At 37.9% G+C, this 19298-nt stretch overlaps 2 long non-coding RNA genes and 1 other non-coding gene across 3 annotated transcripts; 1 reads left to right on the top strand and 2 right to left on the bottom strand.

The window, feature by feature from the left end:
- Nucleotides 1-3018: 3018 nt before the first annotated feature.
- Trnan-guu (transfer RNA asparagine (anticodon GUU)) lies at nucleotides 3019-3092 on the bottom strand. Its single transcript has one exon. It is a non-coding gene; the product is annotated as a tRNA-Asn (tRNA).
- Nucleotides 3093-5690: 2598 nt separating this feature from the next.
- LOC138972542 (uncharacterized) lies at nucleotides 5691-10553 on the bottom strand. The gene is made up of 2 exons (XR_011457661.1): nucleotides 8087-10553; nucleotides 5691-8017 (listed from the first exon to the last, which is right to left on the bottom strand). It is a non-coding gene; the product is annotated as an uncharacterized lncRNA (long non-coding RNA).
- On the top strand, nucleotides 10085-10365 carry LOC138972543 (uncharacterized). The gene is made up of 3 exons (XR_011457662.1): nucleotides 10085-10137; nucleotides 10214-10251; nucleotides 10290-10365. It is a non-coding gene; the product is annotated as an uncharacterized lncRNA (long non-coding RNA).
- Nucleotides 10554-19298: the final 8745 nt, after the last annotated feature.

Genomic DNA, 19298 nt, shown 5'->3' on the forward strand with positions numbered 1-19298 from the left:
AATCAAAGGAAACAACAAAAGCAACGAAAAAGTTTTTATTTTACTGCGTTTTAGTGAAACATGCAGCCAATAAACACATATTCACTTGCAAAATTATACAACAAACTGTATCAATACATGTTTGTCACATTGCATTCCAAAAAAATTATCTACGATACCAAACCTAGAAAATAAACTGTACTTACATGTATGCGCGTCTATCTAACCGCACCTGGGATAACTGCAGTGAGTCGTCAAAAATAGTGTTTTTTCTGTGCGTTTTTTGGGGGAGCCCGGGTAGCTCAGGTGGTAGAGCACTGGACTTGTGATCGAGAGGTCGCTGGTTCGAATCCAGGCCGGGACGGACACGGGTCAACTTTATGTGCAGACCCAGAGACGGTATCCATCTCCCACCCCCGTGTCACCACAATGGCACGTTAAAGATCTTGGTCATTCTACCATAAGTGCAGATGGCTGATACCACCTAAACACGCAAACATCAAAAAGCCGTGAGGGCGTAAAACTCGAATCGTATAAACCAATTCATGTCCAATATAGGCAATTAAGACCTGACGGACAATAAGCCCCTTAAAATTTACTGCGTTTTTTTTCAAATAATGCAATAACAGCACACACATTTGCTTGCAGAATTAAACAACAAATTTCACTGATACATGTTAGTCATTTTGCATCCAAAAAGAATGATCTACGACTCCAAACTTTGAAATATAAACTGCACTTATATTAAAATATTCTGTCAACACGTACTTCAGTTTAAGGCCTAAGTACTTAAGCATTTAGGGTCGAATCTACTTCCGCTATATTCGAAAGGGTGTGCTTGCCAGCTTCTTTAATGCAAAAAATTGAAAATATTATTCATGACGTTGCATTAAAAAAAAAAAAAAAGCTTTCAGATCTTAGAATGTCATTTCATGTTTAGACAAAAACTTCAAATTGTTAAAACATGTCATTTTGGGGGGGGTAAAAACTTAAAAAATACTGAAATTTCATGTTGCAAATGCCTTAGTGGGCAAAAACTAAAAAATGTTAAGGTGTGACTTTATTTAGGCACATTTCAACTCGCTTCTCATCAAGGATAGCAAAAATGTGATTCAAAAATTTTCTTATTTGTATATTACACTATTTTTTTCCGATCAAATTAATTATTACAAAAATTGTCTAAAGTGACAAACTATGAAAATCATGCATTTAAAAAAAAAAAAAGCTTTTAGAGCTTTCTGATGTCGCTGTAACACTTTAAAGCTGCCAGCATGCAGATTTCTACACCTTCTCGTATGATGGCCTATCCAATTCCTTATATCTCAAAGTGTCTTCCACTTTATTTTCAGCCCCGTAGAGCAAGTCGTTTGGCTGCAATCAAAGCAAACAATAAAAGCAACGAAAAAGTGTTTATTTTACAACGTTTTTGTCAAACATGCAGCCAATAAACAAATATTCACTTGCAAAATTATACAACAAACTGTATCAATACCTGTTTTTCACATTGCATTCAAAAAAAATTATCTACGATACCAAACCTAGAAAATAAACTGTACTTACATGTACGTATGAGCGTCTATCTAACCGCACGTGGGATAACTCTGTAGCAGAGCGTATATTGCACGCTCTGCTCCGCAGTGAGTAGTCGAAAATAGTGTTTTTTTCTGTGCGTTTTTTGTAAATAATGCAATAACAGCACACACATTTGCTTGCAGAATTAAACAACAAATTTCACCGATACATGCTAGTCACATTGCATCCAAAAAGAATGATCTACGACTCCAAACTTTGAAAATAAACTGCACTTATATCAGAGACATCTCTGCTTACATTAAAATATTCTATCAACCCGTACTTAAGTTTAAGGCCTAAGTACTTAAGCATTTAGGGTCGAAACTACTTCCGCTATATTCGAAAGGGTGTGCTTGCCAGCTTCTTTAACAAAAATATTCATTTTGTCAAAATAACATGGACGCCTGTTCATTTTGAATGAACATTTTTCTTGTAATATGTATAGAAAGAGAGAGAGAGAGTGAGAGAGAGGGAGAGAGAGAGAGGGAGAGAGAGCGACTGACTGACTGACTGACTGACGAACTGACTGATTTTTATATTATACAGGGTGACCCAAACAAAATGCAACCCACATAAATGCTAATAATTTTATATCTTTTGATTAAATTACTTCATATTTGGTGTACAAAAAACTGCAGCTTATGCATGACGCGTTCACAAAGTGACAATTGTTACTGCAGGGTCGGGTTGGTCATGACCCGTTCACAAAGTGACAATTGTTACTGCAGGGTCGGGTTGGCCATGACTGACATTGCATTAAACGAAGCACACCGTAACGTCCATCTAAAACAAGCACACACCGTAACATCCATCTAAAAGAAAAAAACAACCTCCATGTATTATGAAATGGTTAAGGAAAACAAGGTCAACATTGCTCATGATTAAATTGCCAATTAAGTTAAGAAAAAAAAATGAGAACAGATAAGATTAAAATGGATACTGAATGCAGGGTCACATTCATCATTTAGTAATGCCATCTAAATTAAAGGAAGAACAAATAAAACAAATGATTCAAAAGGGTTATAGAATGCCATGTCACAATCATCATTGTTAAAAATAAATTAAGCAAAAAAAGTTTGAAAAAGATCTGTGTTTTGATACTAGCATGACAAGTATCTGTATTTAAATGCCAGTAAGAGTGAAGATTTGTCCGATCTCCCAGGTCAACTTATGTGCAGACCTGCTAGTGATTTAACCCCCTTGGTGTGTACACGCAAGCACAAGACCAAGTGCGCACGGAAAAGATCCTGTAATCCATGTTTTAGAGGGTCCCACGACGGGGATTGGAATAGCGTGGCGATGGGGTTAAAGGTCTTCTTTGTGTGAACATTTTGCCATGTTCAACACCAGTAAATTGTAACAACAAATAATTACTGTAAACAAATAAAAATAATAATAAACTGCTCAAAAGCGCAGCCTTATGATCTAAAAGAAGAAATTCATATCGTGGAGAGAAAAAAAAATAATCGTCCCTGGGTGGGCTCGAACCACCAACCTTTCGGTTAACAGCCGAACGCGCTAACCAATTGCGCCACAGAGACAATCTGTACGCTTCGGACACATTTAACGAATATATACCAAAGCCTTTTGAAGTGACTTGCATTGAAAGTCTCTATCTTATTACTGGCAAAGAAAAACGGAAGCACATCTTAAATCGTTTTCATTGTATCTAAAGGTAACAATATGTTTAACATTTCATCGCAAATAACCAGCCCCAAAGTGATTCTTTCACTGTGCCAGGGGAGAGAATCCGGTGAATCCGTTCTTGTGGTTCAGCGTTGGCTCAGTGGCGAAGAATGCTACTTCAGTCAGAGACTGTAGATATAGAGTGCAGGCTACTCTTCGGTCTCTGCTTCAGTCTCCCCGTGACCTGTACCGCATTTTATTTAACCTGCTCTAGTTGGTATTTGGTTTTGAGTTAAATAGCCTCCCATCTAACTTAATCATGTTTCACCCCACTGGACACGAATAGCGACTACATTCTGGTGAGAGGCGTTTAATTGGGACTGATGGACTGTTAAATTTTACCACCAATTTTCTTCACGTGCAAGAAACTGACATGCTTTTCGTCCATAAATAATTTCACTTCTTAATTTTACCAGGAAACAACATTTCAGTCTTGAGTATAATTATGTCGATATGTGCACAGGCGAAAGATGAAATCGTGACCGTCACCGGCTCGGTCGCCTTGCTGTGTCTCAAATCACTGCCGTTGCTGAGATTAGTTCATAACTTTGGAAATAATGTTATCTTTCCCTTCATTCGGTTGCGATCTCAAAGTTGCAATCGCTTTAGGAGCTTCACAGATCAGTCGCGAACATCACTGCGAAAGCCTTCGACACAACAGCAGTTTACGGTGTAAGGGAAGTAATAACGCGTACGATAGGGTGAAGAATATCTCTGTGTTGTTACCTCCCTTGCATTTTTCTGGACGAACATTTTCAGCAGACCTATTCCATGAAAAAGTGATTGAATAATGGCATGCGTTCTAGTTTCGTCACCTTTTATCTGTCAAATAACATGGAAAAGTGATTGAATAATGGCATGCGTTCTAGTTTCGTTACCTTTTATCTGTCAAATAACATGAAAAAATGATTGAATAATGGCATGCGTTCTAGTTTCGTTAGCTTTTCTCTGTCAAATAACATGAAAAAGTGATTGAATAATGGCATGCGTTCTAGTTTCGTTACCTTTTATCTGTCAAATAACATGAAAAAATGATTGAATAATGGCATGCGTTCTAGTTTCGTTACCTTTTATCTGTCAAATAACATGAAAAAATGATTGAATAATGGCATGCGTTCTAGTTTCGTTACCTTTTCTCTGTCAAATAACATGAAAAAATGATTGAATAATGGCATGCGTTCTAGTTTCGTTACCTTTTATCTGTCAAATAACATGAAAAAATGATTGAATAATGGCATGCGTTCTAGTTTCGTTACCTTTTATCTGTCAAATAACATGAAAAAATGATTGAATAACGGCATGCGTTCTAGTTTCGTTACCTTTTCTCTGTCAAATAACATGAAAAAATGATTGAATAACGGCATGCGTTCTAGTTTCGTTACCTTTTATCTGTCAAATAACATGAAAAAATGATTGAATAATGGCATGCGTTCTAGTTTCGTTACCTTTTCTCTGTCAAATAACATGAAAAAATGATTGAATAATGGCATGCGTTCTAGTTTCGTTACCTTTTCTCTGTCAAATAACATGAAAAAGTGATTGAATAATGGCATGCGTTCTAGTTTCGTTACCTTTTATCTGTCAAATAACATGAAAAAATGATTGAATAATGGCATGCGTTCTAGTTTCGTTACCTTTTCTCTGTCAAATAACATGAAAAAATGATTGAATAATGGCATGCGTTCTAGTTTCGTTACCTTTTCTCTGTCAAATAACATGAAAAAATGATTGAATAATGGCATGCGTTCTAGTTTCGTTACCTTTTCTCTGTCAAATAACATGAAAAAGTGATTGAATAATGGCATGCGTTCTAGTTTCGTCACCTTTTATCTGTCAATTAACATGGAAAAGTGATTGAATAATGGCATGCGTTCTAGTTTCGTTACCTTTTATCTGTCAATTAACATGGAAAAGTGATTGAATAATGGCATGCGTTCTAGTTTCGTTACCATTTATCTGTCAAATAACATGAAAAAGTGATTGAATAATGGCATGCGTTCTAGTTTCGTCACCTTTTATCTGTCAATTAACATGGAAAAGTGATTGAATAATGGCATGCGTTCTAGTTTCGTTACCTTTTATCTGTCAAATAACATGGAAAAGTGATTGAATAATGGCATGCGTTCTAGTTTCGTTACCTTTTATCTGTCAAATAACATGAAAAAGTGATTGAATAATGGCATGCGTTCTAGTTTCGTTACCTTTTGTCTGTCAAATAACATGAAAATAAATAAATGATAAATAGTGGTGAGGCCAATGTCATCAACACATTGTTGACCACCCTAAACACACACACACACACACAAATGCACGTACACAAATACACACACACACACACAAATGCACACATTAATACACACACGCAAACCATGTACACGCATGGATGCACACACACACACACACACACACACACACACACACACACACTCACAGACACAGAAATACATTCTGAATTTCATTCCGTAAATTCATTTTATTTATCATACAATCTACTGCGGAATAGCGTCAGCATTTTATTAGGGAGCTGATAACGACACTTTCATTGTCTCCACCAGTATAAAAATGAGCACATCATTATCATATTTTTCAAGTCAATTCTTTTTCACAACAGTCAGAAAATGTTTGCGCCAAGTTACCTTGCCAACGAAGATGAAATGTACAGCACGATTGACGAAATGACACATTTCTTCAACCATATTCAAAGATAAAACAATATTTTTCTGAACAGTGTTATTTACAATTTGAGCATTTTCAAGCCAAGCTTACTACCAGTATAAACACTCAAAATATATCTACAAGAGACAGACAGAACCAACACGTCTTAATAAAGTCAAAATATAAACAAAGGCATTCAACACAGTCACAGCATCATATTAAGTACAAGTTTCAACTATATACACAATGGTTGTTTTTACAAGTACATGTATACACACTTTCAACGCAACGTTTCAAACTTAAAAACTGATTCACTCATCAAATGTACTTTGCATTTTAGGGAATTGTCACAATGTCACAATGTGCTTTTGACAAAAGTTTCTCTTGTAAAACATTTTTACAACAAAACAAAACAAATCCATTGTATTACCCTAACAGTCATTCAAATAATTATATCACTCAGCTTCTTTTACTGAACTAACATTACATATGTTGAGAAGGAGAAAAGTAGTCCGTTTCACAGACTATTCCAGTCAAGAGATTCAAATAAAGTGTGAAAATCAACTTTCCATAAATTCCAAGGCTTATTTTCCTTTGCAAGTCTCCTTTTATTACATTTAGTCAAGTTTTGACGACAGGAAAAAATTGTCATGATCCAATAGCTCCCTCAACCCTAATCATTTGATCCCCAGCTTTAATATCGAACGCAGAAGAAGAAGAAGATACCCAGCTTTAATATTGAACGCAGAAGAAGAAGAAGATACCCAGCTTCAACTCTCTTTCACTGTGCAAATAGAGTAATGAACAAAACAACAAAACAAACAACACAAAAGTTATTAAATTAACAAAATGGAATTTTAAAGTAACTATTCCAGCAAACAGAGAATACTGTTGGTCCGATATCCAAGTAGCTTGCACTTGCAGCTTACACCAATGAATGTGACCAAAAATGAACAAAAATGAAATTAACAACAATTAACTTAAGGACTTTATTCTAAACTTCCTTACAAATATAAATTATACAACAGAAACCCCTTTTGTGTCAGATACTGTCAGACTGATTGTGTCAGATACTGTCAGACTGATTGTGTCAGATACTGTCAGACTGATTGTGTCAGATACTGTCAGACTGATTGTGTCAGATACTGTCAGACTGATTGTGTCAGATACTGTCAGACTGATTGTGTCAGATACTGTCAGACTGATTGTGTCAGATACTGTCAGACTGATTGTGTCAGATACTGTCAGACTGATTGTGTCAGATACTGTCAGACCCCATTGTGTCAGATACTGTCAGACCCCATTGTGTCAGATACTGTCAGACTGATTGTGTCAGATACTGTCAGACTGATTGTGTCAGATACTGTCAGACCTGATTTAATTCATACAACCAATGTGCAATATTATGCAAAATCATTATTATGGAAAACATTTCTTGTTCAAATCCACGACTCGGTTTCTTTTGCTTGTTTGCAGTATTCCTGATGCTGAGATCAGAGCATCGTGTTTTCGTCAGCAAAGAATTCCATAAATAAAACAGCAACAAATGTGCCAAAGTTCACAACTCTAAGAATAGCATTGCCCCAGTTTCTGTGCACAATTCAGCCAGCGTGCACATACATTTGTTCATGTTTGTCTTCGTAAATAAAACCAATCAATAAATAAAAGTATACAAAGTTATGATAAAAGGAAGAATTTCAAGAAGCAAAGACCAACAGTCTGTCTTCTGGCTGTACAAATGCATTAACAAGATAAATACATATACTTCTTCTTCTTCTTCTTGTCGATCACTATATATACATAACAAGGAGATCCATAATAGTTTTCTTTTCACATGCTGGGTTGAAAAAAGAAAAAATCTACTCATTCAACACACACACACACACATACACACATACACACAAAGACACGCACGCACTCACGCGTTCATGCACACACACACACACACATACAGATAACCTAAAATCTTCACAATCTAGAGCAAACACTAGAATGCAATTCTTGAATTATCTCAAGCTAATTTTTTCCACTTGAAAAAAAACCTAGAAAAAAACAGATGAGAGAACCCAATAGACCAAGCTAAGAGAACCCAATAGACCAAGCTAAGAGAACCCAATAGACCAAGCTAAGAGAACCCTATAGACCAAGCTAAGAGAACCCAATAGACCAAGCTAAGAGAACCCAATAGACCAACCTATTCAAGAGTAAGTTTCTTTGCCATCCCTTCACCTCCAAGAAATCTGCTACAAGAAACAACAAGTCGCGTAAGGCGAAAATACAATATTTAGTCAAGTAACTGTCAAACTCACAGAATGAAACTGAACGCAATGCCATTTTTCAGCAAGACCGTATTTTCGTAGCATCGTCAGTCCACCGCTCATGGCAAAGGCAGTGAAATTGACAAGAAGAGCGGGGTAGTAGTTGCGCTAAGAAGGATAGCACGCTTTTCTGTACCTCTCTTTGTTTTAACTTTCTGAGCGTGTTTTTAATCCAAACATATCATATCTATATGTTTTTGGAATCAGGAACTGACAAGGAATAAGATGAAAGTGTTTTTAAATTGATTTCGACAATTTAATTTTGATAATAATTTTTATATATTTAATTTTCAGAGCTTGTTTTTAATCCGAATATAACATATTTATATGTTTTTGGAATCAGCAAATGATGGAGAATAAGACAAACGTAAATTTGGATCGTTTTATAAATTTTTATTTTTTTTAACAATTATCAGATTTTTAATGACCAAAGTCATTAATTAATTTTTAAGCCACCAAGCTGAAATGCAATACCGAAGTCCGGGCTTCGTCGAAGATTACTTGACCAAAATTTCAACCAATTTGGTTGAAAAATGAGGGCGTGACAGTGCCGCCTCAACTTTCACGAAAAGCCGGATATGACGTCATCAAAGACATTTATCAAAAAAATGAAAAAAACGTTCGGGGATTTCATACCCAGGAACTCTCATGTCAAATTTCATAAAGATCGGTCCAGTAGTTTAGTCTGAATCGTTCTACACACACACACACACACACAGACACACACACACACACGCACATACACCACGACCCTCGTTTCGATTCCCCCTCGATGTTAAAATATTTAGTCAAAACTTGACTAAATATAAAAAGCTTTTGACATAATACAAAAAAATGTTGGTCCATACTCAGACAAGCTTAAAACTTCAGATGTTAAAATGAAAAAAAAAAGAAATTGTGTAAAATCTTTGTTGAATCCTTAAGACGTTAAGTACAAAAGCCTATGGTACAGTATTTGATCTGTGCGATTTTGTGATCGTTATGATTTGAAGCCCAATAGGTGTAGAGTGTACACTTTAAAACACCCTGGTTAGTCTGAAACAAGGTGTCACATGAAACCATCCCCCATCTGTCTGAAACAAGGTGTCACATGAAACCATACCCCATCTGTCTGAAACAAGGTGTCACATGAAACCATCCCCCATCTGTCTGAAACAAGGTGTCACATGAAACCATCCCCCATCTGTCTGAAACAAGGTGTCACATGAAACCATCCCCCATCTGTCTGAAACAAGGTGTCACATGAAACCATCCCCCATCTGTCTGAAACAAGGTGTCACATGAAACCATCCCCCATCTGTCTGAAACAAGGTGTCACATGAAACCATCCCCCATCTGTCTGAAACAAGGTGTCACATGAAACCATCCCCCATCTGTCTGAAACAAGGTGTCACATGAAACCATCCCCCATCTGTCTGTCTGAAACAAGGTGTCACATGAAACCATCCCCCATCTGTCTGTCTGAAACAAGGTGTCACATGACACCATCCCCCATCTGTCTGAAACAAGGTGTCACATGAAACCATCCCCCATCTGTCTGAAACAAGGTGTCACATGAAACCATCCCCCATCTGTCTGAAACAAGGTGTCACATGAAACCATCCCCCATCTGTCTGAAACAAGGTGTCACATGAAACCATCCCCCATCTGTCTGAAACAAGGTGTCACATGACACCATCCCCCATCTGTCTGAAACAAGGTGTCACATGAAACCATCCCCCATCTGTCTAAAACAAGGTGTCACATGAAACCATCCCCCATCTGTCTGAAACAAGGTGTCACATGACACCATCCCCCATCTGTCTGAAACAAGGTGTCACATGACACCATCCCCCATCTGTCTGAAACAAGGTGTCACATGACACCATCCCCCATCTGTCTGAAACAAGGTGTCACATGAAACCATCCCCCATCTGTCTGAAACAAGGTGTCACATGAAACCATACCCCATCTGTCTGAAACAAGGTGTCACATGACACCATCCCCCATCTGTCTGAAACAAGGTGTCACATGACACCATCCCCCATCTGTCTGAAACAAGGTGTCACATGAAACCATCCCCCATCTGTCTGAAACAAGGTGTCTTGGCGTGTACGTAGGCTAAGGGCTTGGTTCCACCTGCACACATCATCAGTCAACACCTTGCTTTGTGTGGGTGCCAGGTGGGATATTCTGGTCCAACCAACTTGACACTCACAGACTGACACAGGTGTGTCATTGTGTTCAGCAAGACACAGGTGTCATTGTGTTCAGCAAGACACAGTGTCATTGTGTTCAGCAAGACACAGGTGTCATTGTGTTCAGCAAGACACAGTGTCATTGTGTTCAGCAAGACACAGTGTCATTGTGTTCAGCAAGACACAGTGTCATTGTGTTCAGCAAGACACAGTGTCATTGTGTTCAGCAAGACACAGTGTCATTGTGTTCATCAAGACACAGTGTCATTGTGTTCAGCAAGACACAGTGTCATTGTGTTCAGCAAGACACAGTGTCATTGTGTTCAGCAAGACACAGGTGTCATTGTGTTCAGCAAGACACAGTGTCATTGTGTTCAGCAAGACACAGGTGTCATTGTGTTCAGCAAGACACAGTGTCATTGTGTTCAGCAAGACAGTGTCATTGTGTTCAGCAAGACACAGTGTCATTGTGTTCAGCAAGACACAGGTGTCATTGTGTTCAGCAAGACACAGTGTCATTGTGTTCAGCAAGACACAGTGTCATTGTGTTCAGCAAGACATAGTGTCATTGTGTTCAGCAAGACACAGGTGTCATTGTGTTCAGCAAGACACAGTGTCATTGTGTTCAGCAAGACACAGTGTCATTGTGTTCAGCAAGACACAGGTGTCATTGTGTTCAGCAAGACAGTGTCATTGTGTTCAGTAAGACACAGTGTCATTGTGTTCAGCAAGACACAGGGAGCAGCCGGACGGCTGGTTGTGTGTGTGTGTCAGGGGAAGGGTGCCCTCATCCCATGTAAAAAGCCTGAACACATACAAGGACTTACCCGATGCTTTACAGGGAAATAGACCTATCTTTTTCATTTTTTCATTTTATTTTTTCATTCTCATTACTTTATTGTCCCATCGCTGGGAAATTTGGGTCGCGTCCTCCCAGTGGAAAGCTAGCAGCAACGGAGTCGCGCTACCCAGGTGTCAGCATGTAAGTCCTTGTATCTTTCAAGCTACTCTTACACTGTGCCAAATTGCCCTTGCGAATAGAATTTTCCAATAATTCACAATGATCGGGACATGCATGGTCGCAAGACATTCGTAAATGTTCTTAACCATTCGTCTCTTGTTTTGAACATAGCAACATGTTTCTAATATTTGCAAAGAAGTCATATTCTTAACTTTTTGGCAACGTACTTGTAAGATTTCGCAAGATATTCGTAATGCTCGCAATGTATTCGTAACGCTCGCAAGGCATTCGCAACCATTCGTTATGCCTGTCTCACACTGTGCCGAATATCCTTGCGAACATTCGTAATCATCGCAATGTATTCGTCAGGCTCGCAAAGCATTCGCAAACATTCGTTATGCCTGTCTCACACTGTGCCGAATATCCTTGCAATGATCAGTAGACATTCGCAATGATCAGTAGACATTCGCAAGCGCTCGCAACCATTCGTAAGCTATTTGCAAGGGAAATTCGGCACAGTGTAAGAGCAGTATTACGAACAATGCGAATTGCATAATCGCTTTATTCGTAAAATGTTTGCAAGCACTCGCAACACTCGCAAGGCCACTCGCAACGTTCGTAATACATTCGCAAGACATTCGTATATGGATTTGTATGCATTCGCAATATCGGTAAGGCTTCGAATTTTCAATATTTTTTCCTGTCCATTCGTCTCTTTTTTTGCCGAATACAACATGTTCATATTCGCAATGATATTCGGCACAGTGTAAGACAGGCCTAAGAAACAAGAAAAAGGCTGGTATCTTCTATAGGAGATTTTAAAAGTAGTGATCAGCAGTTTGTAAAAAATTGACCAAGTAGTCAAACATTAAAATGTAAAAAGTGTTGATGACTTTAAACAAGGAAATGTTCACTGCCCAACCAGAACTTCAGCTGTCTTCAACTCACACCCAATCTCGCTAATTAAGCAGTGAACTGCTTTTTAACAACAAGAAAAGTTAAAATTGCATTTTGCCAGCTTTTCTAACAACTTTGCTTTTTTACGTCAGACTTGCCCCCCTCCCTCAACACATCTTCTGCTACGTTTGTCAAAGTTTTCATCTTCTGTGGTAATCATATTAATATCAACAGACTCAAGCTAGAACTAAAGCACAGACAAACAAAGAAACAAAAACAAAACAAAGTGGACAAAAACAACAATGAAACAAACAAAGCAACACATGCTAACAAAGAAACACGTGCTAACAAAGAAACACATGCTAACAAAGCAACATGCTAACAAAGAAACACATGCTAACAAAGAAACATGCTAACAAAGAAACACATGCTAACAAAGAAACATGCTAACAAAGAAACACATGCTAACAAAGCAACATGCTAACAAAGAAACACATGCTAACAAAGAAACACATGCTAACAAAGAAACATGCTAACAAAGAAACATGCTAACAAAGAAACACATGCTAACAAAGAAACACATGCTAACAAAGAAACATGCTAACAAAGAAACACGTGCTAACAAAGAAACACATGCTAACAAAGAAACACGTGCTAACAAAGAAACATGCTAACAAAGAAACATGCTAACAAAGAAACACATGCTAACAAAGAAACATGCTAACAAAGAAACATGCTAACAAAGAAACACATGCTAACAAAGAAACATGCTAACAAAGAAACATGCTAACAAAGAAACATGCTAACAAAGAAACACATGCTAACAAAGAAACACATGCTAACAAAGAAACATGCTAACAAAGAAACACATGCTAACAAAGAAACATGCTAACAAAGAAACACATGCTAACAAAGAAACACATGCTAACAAAGAAACACGTGCTAACAAAGAAACACGTGCTAACAAAGAAACACATGCTAACAAAGAAACATGCTAACAAAGAAACATGCTAACAAAGAAACATGCTAACAAAGAAACATGCTAACAAAGAAACACATGCTAACAAAGAAACATGCTAACAAAGAAACATGCTAACAAAGAAACATGCTAACAAAGAAACACATGCTAACAAAGAAACACATGCTAACAAAGAAACACATGCTAACAAAGAAACACATGCTAACAAAGAAACACGTGCTAACAAAGAAACATGCTAACAAAGAAACACATGCTAACAAAGAAACACATGCTAACAAAGAAACACATGCTAACAAAGAAACACATGCTAACAAAGAAACACGTGCTAACAAAGAAACACATGCTAACAAAGAAACATGCTAACAAAGAAACACATGCTAACAAAGAAACACATGCTAACAAAGAAACACATGCTAACAAAGAAACATGCTAACAAAGAAACATGCTAACAAAGAAACATGCTAACAAAGAAACATGCTAACAAAGAAACACATGCTAACAAAGAAACACATGCTAACAAAGAAACACATGCTAACAAAGAAACATGCTAACAAAGCAACACATGCTAACAAAGAAACACATGCTAACAAAGAAACACATGCTAACAAAGAAACATGCTAACAAAGAAACACATGCTAACAAAGAAACATGCTAACAAAGAAACACATGCTAACAAAGAAACACATGCTAACAAAGAAACACATGCTAACAAAGAAACACATGCTAACAAAGAAACACATGCTAACAAAGAAACATGCTAACAAAGAAACACATGCTAACAAAGAAACACATGCTAACAAAGAAACACATGCTAACAAAGAAACATGCTAACAAAGAAACACATGCTAACAAAGAAACACATGCTAACAAAGAAACACATGCTAACAAAGAAACATGCTAACAAAGAAACATGCTAACAAAGAAACACATGCTAACAAAGAAACATGCTAACAAAGAAACACATGCTAACAAAGAAACACGTGCTAACAAAGAAACATGCTAACAAAGAAACATGCTAACAAAGAAACACATGCTAACAAAGAAACATGCTAACAAAGAAACACATGCTAACAAAGAAACACGTGCTAACAAAGAAACACGTGCTAACAAAGAAACACATGCTAACAAAGAAACACATGCTAACAAAGAAACACATGCTAACAAAGAAACATGCTAACAAAGAAACACGTGCTAACAAAGAAACACATGCTAACAAAGAAACACGTGCTAACAAAGAAACATGCTAACAAAGAAACATGCTAACAAAGAAACACATGCTAACAAAGAAACACATGCTAACAAAGAAACATGCTAACAAAGAAACACATGCTAACAAAGAAACATGCTAACAAAGAAACATGCTAACAAAGAAACATGCTAACAAAGAAACACATGCTAACAAAGAAACACATGCTAACAAAGAAACATGCTAACAAAGAAACACATGCTAACAAAGAAACATGCTAACAAAGAAACACATGCTAACAAAGAAACACATGCTAACAAAGAAACATGCTAACAAAGAAACACATGCTAACAAAGAAACACATGCTAACAAAGAAACACATGCTAACAAAGAAACATGCTAACAAAGAAACACATGCTAACAAAGAAACATGCTAACAAAGAAACACATGCTAACAAAGAAACACATGCTAACAAAGAAACACATGCTAACAAAGAAACATGCTAACAAAGAAACACGTGCTAACAAAGAAACACATGCTAACAAAGAAACACGTGCTAACAAAGAAACATGCTAACAAAGAAACATGCTAACAAAGAAACACATGCTAACAAAGAAACATGCTAACAAAGAAACATGCTAACAAAGAAACACGTGCTAACAAAGAAACATGCTAACAAAGAAACACATGCTAACAAAGAAACACATGCTAACAAAGAAACACATGCTAACAAAGAAACACATGCTAACAAAGAAACACATGCTAACAAAGAAACACGTGCTAACAAAGAAACACATGCTAACAAAGAAACACGTGCTAACAAAGAAACACATGCTAACAAAGCAACATGCTAACAAAGAAACACATGCTAACAAAGAAACACATGCTAACAAAGAAACATGCTAACAAAGAAACATGCTAACAAAGAAACATGCTAACAAAGAAACACATGCTAACAAAGAAACATGCTAACAAAGAAACATGCTAACAAAGAAACACATGCTAACAAAGAAACATGCTAACAAAGAAACACATGCTAACAAAGAAACATGCTAACAAAGAAACACATGCTAACAAAGAAACATGCTAACAAAGAAACACATGCTAACAAAGAAACATGCTAACAAAGCAACACATGCTAACAAAGAAACACGTGCTAACAAAGAAACACATGCTAACAAAGCAACATGCTAACAAAGAAACACATGCTAACAAAGAAACACATGCTAACAAAGAAACACGTGCTAACAAAGAAACACGTGCTAACAAAGAAACACATGCTAACAAAGAAACACATGCTAACAAAGAAACATGCTAACAAAGAAACATGCTAACAAAGAAACACATGCTAACAAAGAAACATGCTAACAAAGAAACATGCTAACAAAGAAACATGCTAACAAAGAAACATGCTAACAAAGAAACATGCTAACAAAGAAACACATGCTAACAAAGAAACACATGCTAACAAAGAAACATGCTAACAAAGAAACACATGCTAACAAAGAAACATGCTAACAAAGAAACACATGCTAACAAAGAAACACATGCTAACAAAGAAACATGCTAACAAAGAAACACATGCTAACAAAGAAACACGTGCTAACAAAGAAACACATGCTAACAAAGAAACACGTGCTAACAAAGAAACACGTGCTAACAAAGAAACACATGCTAACAAAGCAACACATGCTAACAAAGAAACACGTGCTAACAAAGAAACACATGCTAACAAAGAAACACATGCTAACAAAGAAACACATGCTAACAAAGAAACACATGCTAACAAAGAAACATGCTAACAAAGAAACACATGCTAACAAAGAAACATGCTAACAAAGCAAATCAATTCTAAAAACTACATTTCAGCCACGACCAGCAAAACACAACATATAAATATTCATGGACCTTCACTCTCTATACAGATACAAAACTAAAACTGATTTCAAAAAGACAGAACGACAAATGTACCGTTCAGTTCACACAGAGTCCACGTAGTCAGGTACAATAAATAGAAGAGGAAAAGATAACTCTTTGCATGGCGGATTATACCCACTTCATAGCACCATGTACACTGCCACACTACCCACTTCATAGCACCATGTACACTGCCACACTACCCACTTCATAGCACCATGTACACTGCCACACTACCCACAGTATAAAACGCACAGAGAAATCTACAATTCGCACACGTAGGTCTTCAAACAATCATGCACCTCACAAAGTATTAACAAAACACAAGGAGAAACTCACACTTTGCCTACACTGAGTCCACGCGCACTTTGTCCAATCGTGTACACTGAAATGACTGTACCTACACGGAGAAATTGACCTTTTTGCATACACAGTTCACATGCAGTTACATGTACTATGATCATAGAGTTTGGTACAAAATACAACTGAGTTCTAGAGTAGATACAGCTAGATCACACACAGTAACCATGACAACAGAGTTTGGTACAAAATACAACTGAGTTCTAGAACGCCCACACATGTCATTATGCTCTGAACCCTTTATAGTATATCACAGCTGCACGGAATGCATACACGCTAAGCCAGTCAGCCAGTCATTTAGCAGATGACCCATTTGATCATAGTTTACAAGACAATCATCGGATTACAACAGAAATACGAAAGGCTACAAAACCTGATGATGTGCCCCAAAACGCTTGTTAAATAAACTTGCACCAGAAACAGCAAGTTAAACACTATTTTTGCTTGCAGCAAAACACTGTGTTAACATTCGCAATCTTCTGTCTTCTGATCAATAAAGCTGACGCATTGAAAAGTATACAAAGATAATAGTTGTAATACATAATGGCGCCATATATTTATATATACCCTTTCCTTCTTACTTTGTCTATAGATGTGCCTTGCTCTCTCTCTCTCTCTCTCTTCCCTCTCTCACACACACACACACACACACACACACACACACACACACACACACACACACACACACACACACACACACACACACAATCAAATTGTGGAAGATTTCCCGCTCTAAAAGTAAGCCCGACTTAACCTCTTCATATGTCTGGAACAGTTGTTCATTCACATCATGTAAGGTGGGGGGATAGAGAGAGCGATGGGGGAGGTGTGTCTTTGCTAGATGGGGGAGGGGGAGGGGGGAGGGGGAAGGTGTTTGAAACTTTGACTGTCGTGTCCTCTGAGTCCCCTAGCTGGCTACTGCTGATAAAGTGATGGTGCATATGATTATCACGTAATTATCATTATAATCAGCAAACCTAAAGGAAATGAATTTTAGATGAATGAATCCTTCTTTGTTTTGACACAATATATGGACACCAGTAGTGATCAGTGATGACAGCAGCATGCTCACCTCATGTTCACCTCAATGACCTCTGACCTCAATGACCTCTGACCTCAAAAATCTCAATGACCTCTGACCTCTTTGTTTCTCTGCTGAAGAGTTAAGATGTGACAACAAGCACAACGCATCATGTTCAACTGACATTGTTCAGAAATAACTGTCGGGGCGTGATGTTCAACTGACATTGTTCAGAAATAACTGTCGGGGCATGATGTTCAACTGACATTGTTCAGAAATAACTGTCGGGGCGTGATGTTCAACTGACATTGTTCAGAAATAACTGTCGGGGCGTGATGTTCAACTGACATTGTTCAGAAATAACTGTCGGGGCGTCATGTTCAACTGACATTGTTCAGAAATAACTGTCGGGGCGTGATGTTCAACTGACATTGTTCAGAAATAACTGTCGGGGCGTGATGTTCAACTGACATTGTTCAGAAATAACTGTCGGGGCGTGATGTTCAACTGACATTGTTCAGAAATAACTGTCGGGGCGTGATGTTCAACTGACATTGTTCAGAAATAACTGTCGGGGCGTGATGTTCAACTGACATTGTTCAGAAATAACTGTCGGGGCGTGATGTTCAACTGACATTGTTCAGAAATAACTGTCGGGGCGTGATGTTGAATAGACATTTTCAAAATAACTGTCGGGGCGTGATGTTGAATAGACATTTTCAAAATAACTGTCGGGGCGTGATGTTGAATAGACATTTTCAAAATAACTGTCGGGGTGTGGCCAGTCAGTAGCGAGGGGTGTGGCCAGTCAGTAGCAAGGGGTGTGGCCAGTCAGTAGCGAGGGGTGTGGCCAGTCAGTAGCGAGGGGTGTGGCCAGTCAGTAGCGAGGGGTGTGGCCAGTCAGTAGCGAGGGGTGTGGCCAGTCAGTAGCGAGGGGTGTGGCCTGTCAGTAGCGAGGGGTGTGGCCAGTCAGTAGCGAGGGGTGTGGCCAGTCAGTAGCGAGGGGTGTGGCCAGTCAGTAGTGAGGGGTGTGGCCAGTCATTAGCGAGGGGTGTGGCCAATCAGTAGCAAGGGGTGTGGCTGAAACACATGGACAAGGAGCACTGGTAGACAGTTTGCCTCACTAAAAGCAAGTCTTCACTCTTTCACAAGCCATAACAACAGTTATTTCCCAAGTTCACCTATTACCAAACCCTTACAGGCTACATACTAGTTGCAACATGTTGGCAGTAATATCCTTGTGAGTATAAAACAAAATCTGCATTTTGTACAGCTTCTGCGTAACTGGTAACGTTTCTTAGAAAGCCCCCAGAGCACTCCCAAGTCTAACTCTTGTAACCTCACTCAACAAAACTCACAAAATAAATTCTCATAGACAATGACAAAACAGATTACCCTCCTTGCCCAAGACATTGAAGTTTGTATGATCATGATCGCTTCAAAGCACAACTACAATACACTTCCTTTCATAATGTGCATTTCGCATTAACAAAACAACAAGTTCACAAAACAATAAATAAGCTTCCTGTTTGTTATCAGACAAGGTCCTTTGCAAATGATATTGTAAATGACATGACATTTCAAGATGA

This window comes from Littorina saxatilis, linkage group LG8 (assembly GCF_037325665.1).
Source record: "Littorina saxatilis isolate snail1 linkage group LG8, US_GU_Lsax_2.0, whole genome shotgun sequence".
NCBI classification, from domain to species: domain Eukaryota; kingdom Metazoa; phylum Mollusca; class Gastropoda; order Littorinimorpha; family Littorinidae; genus Littorina; species Littorina saxatilis.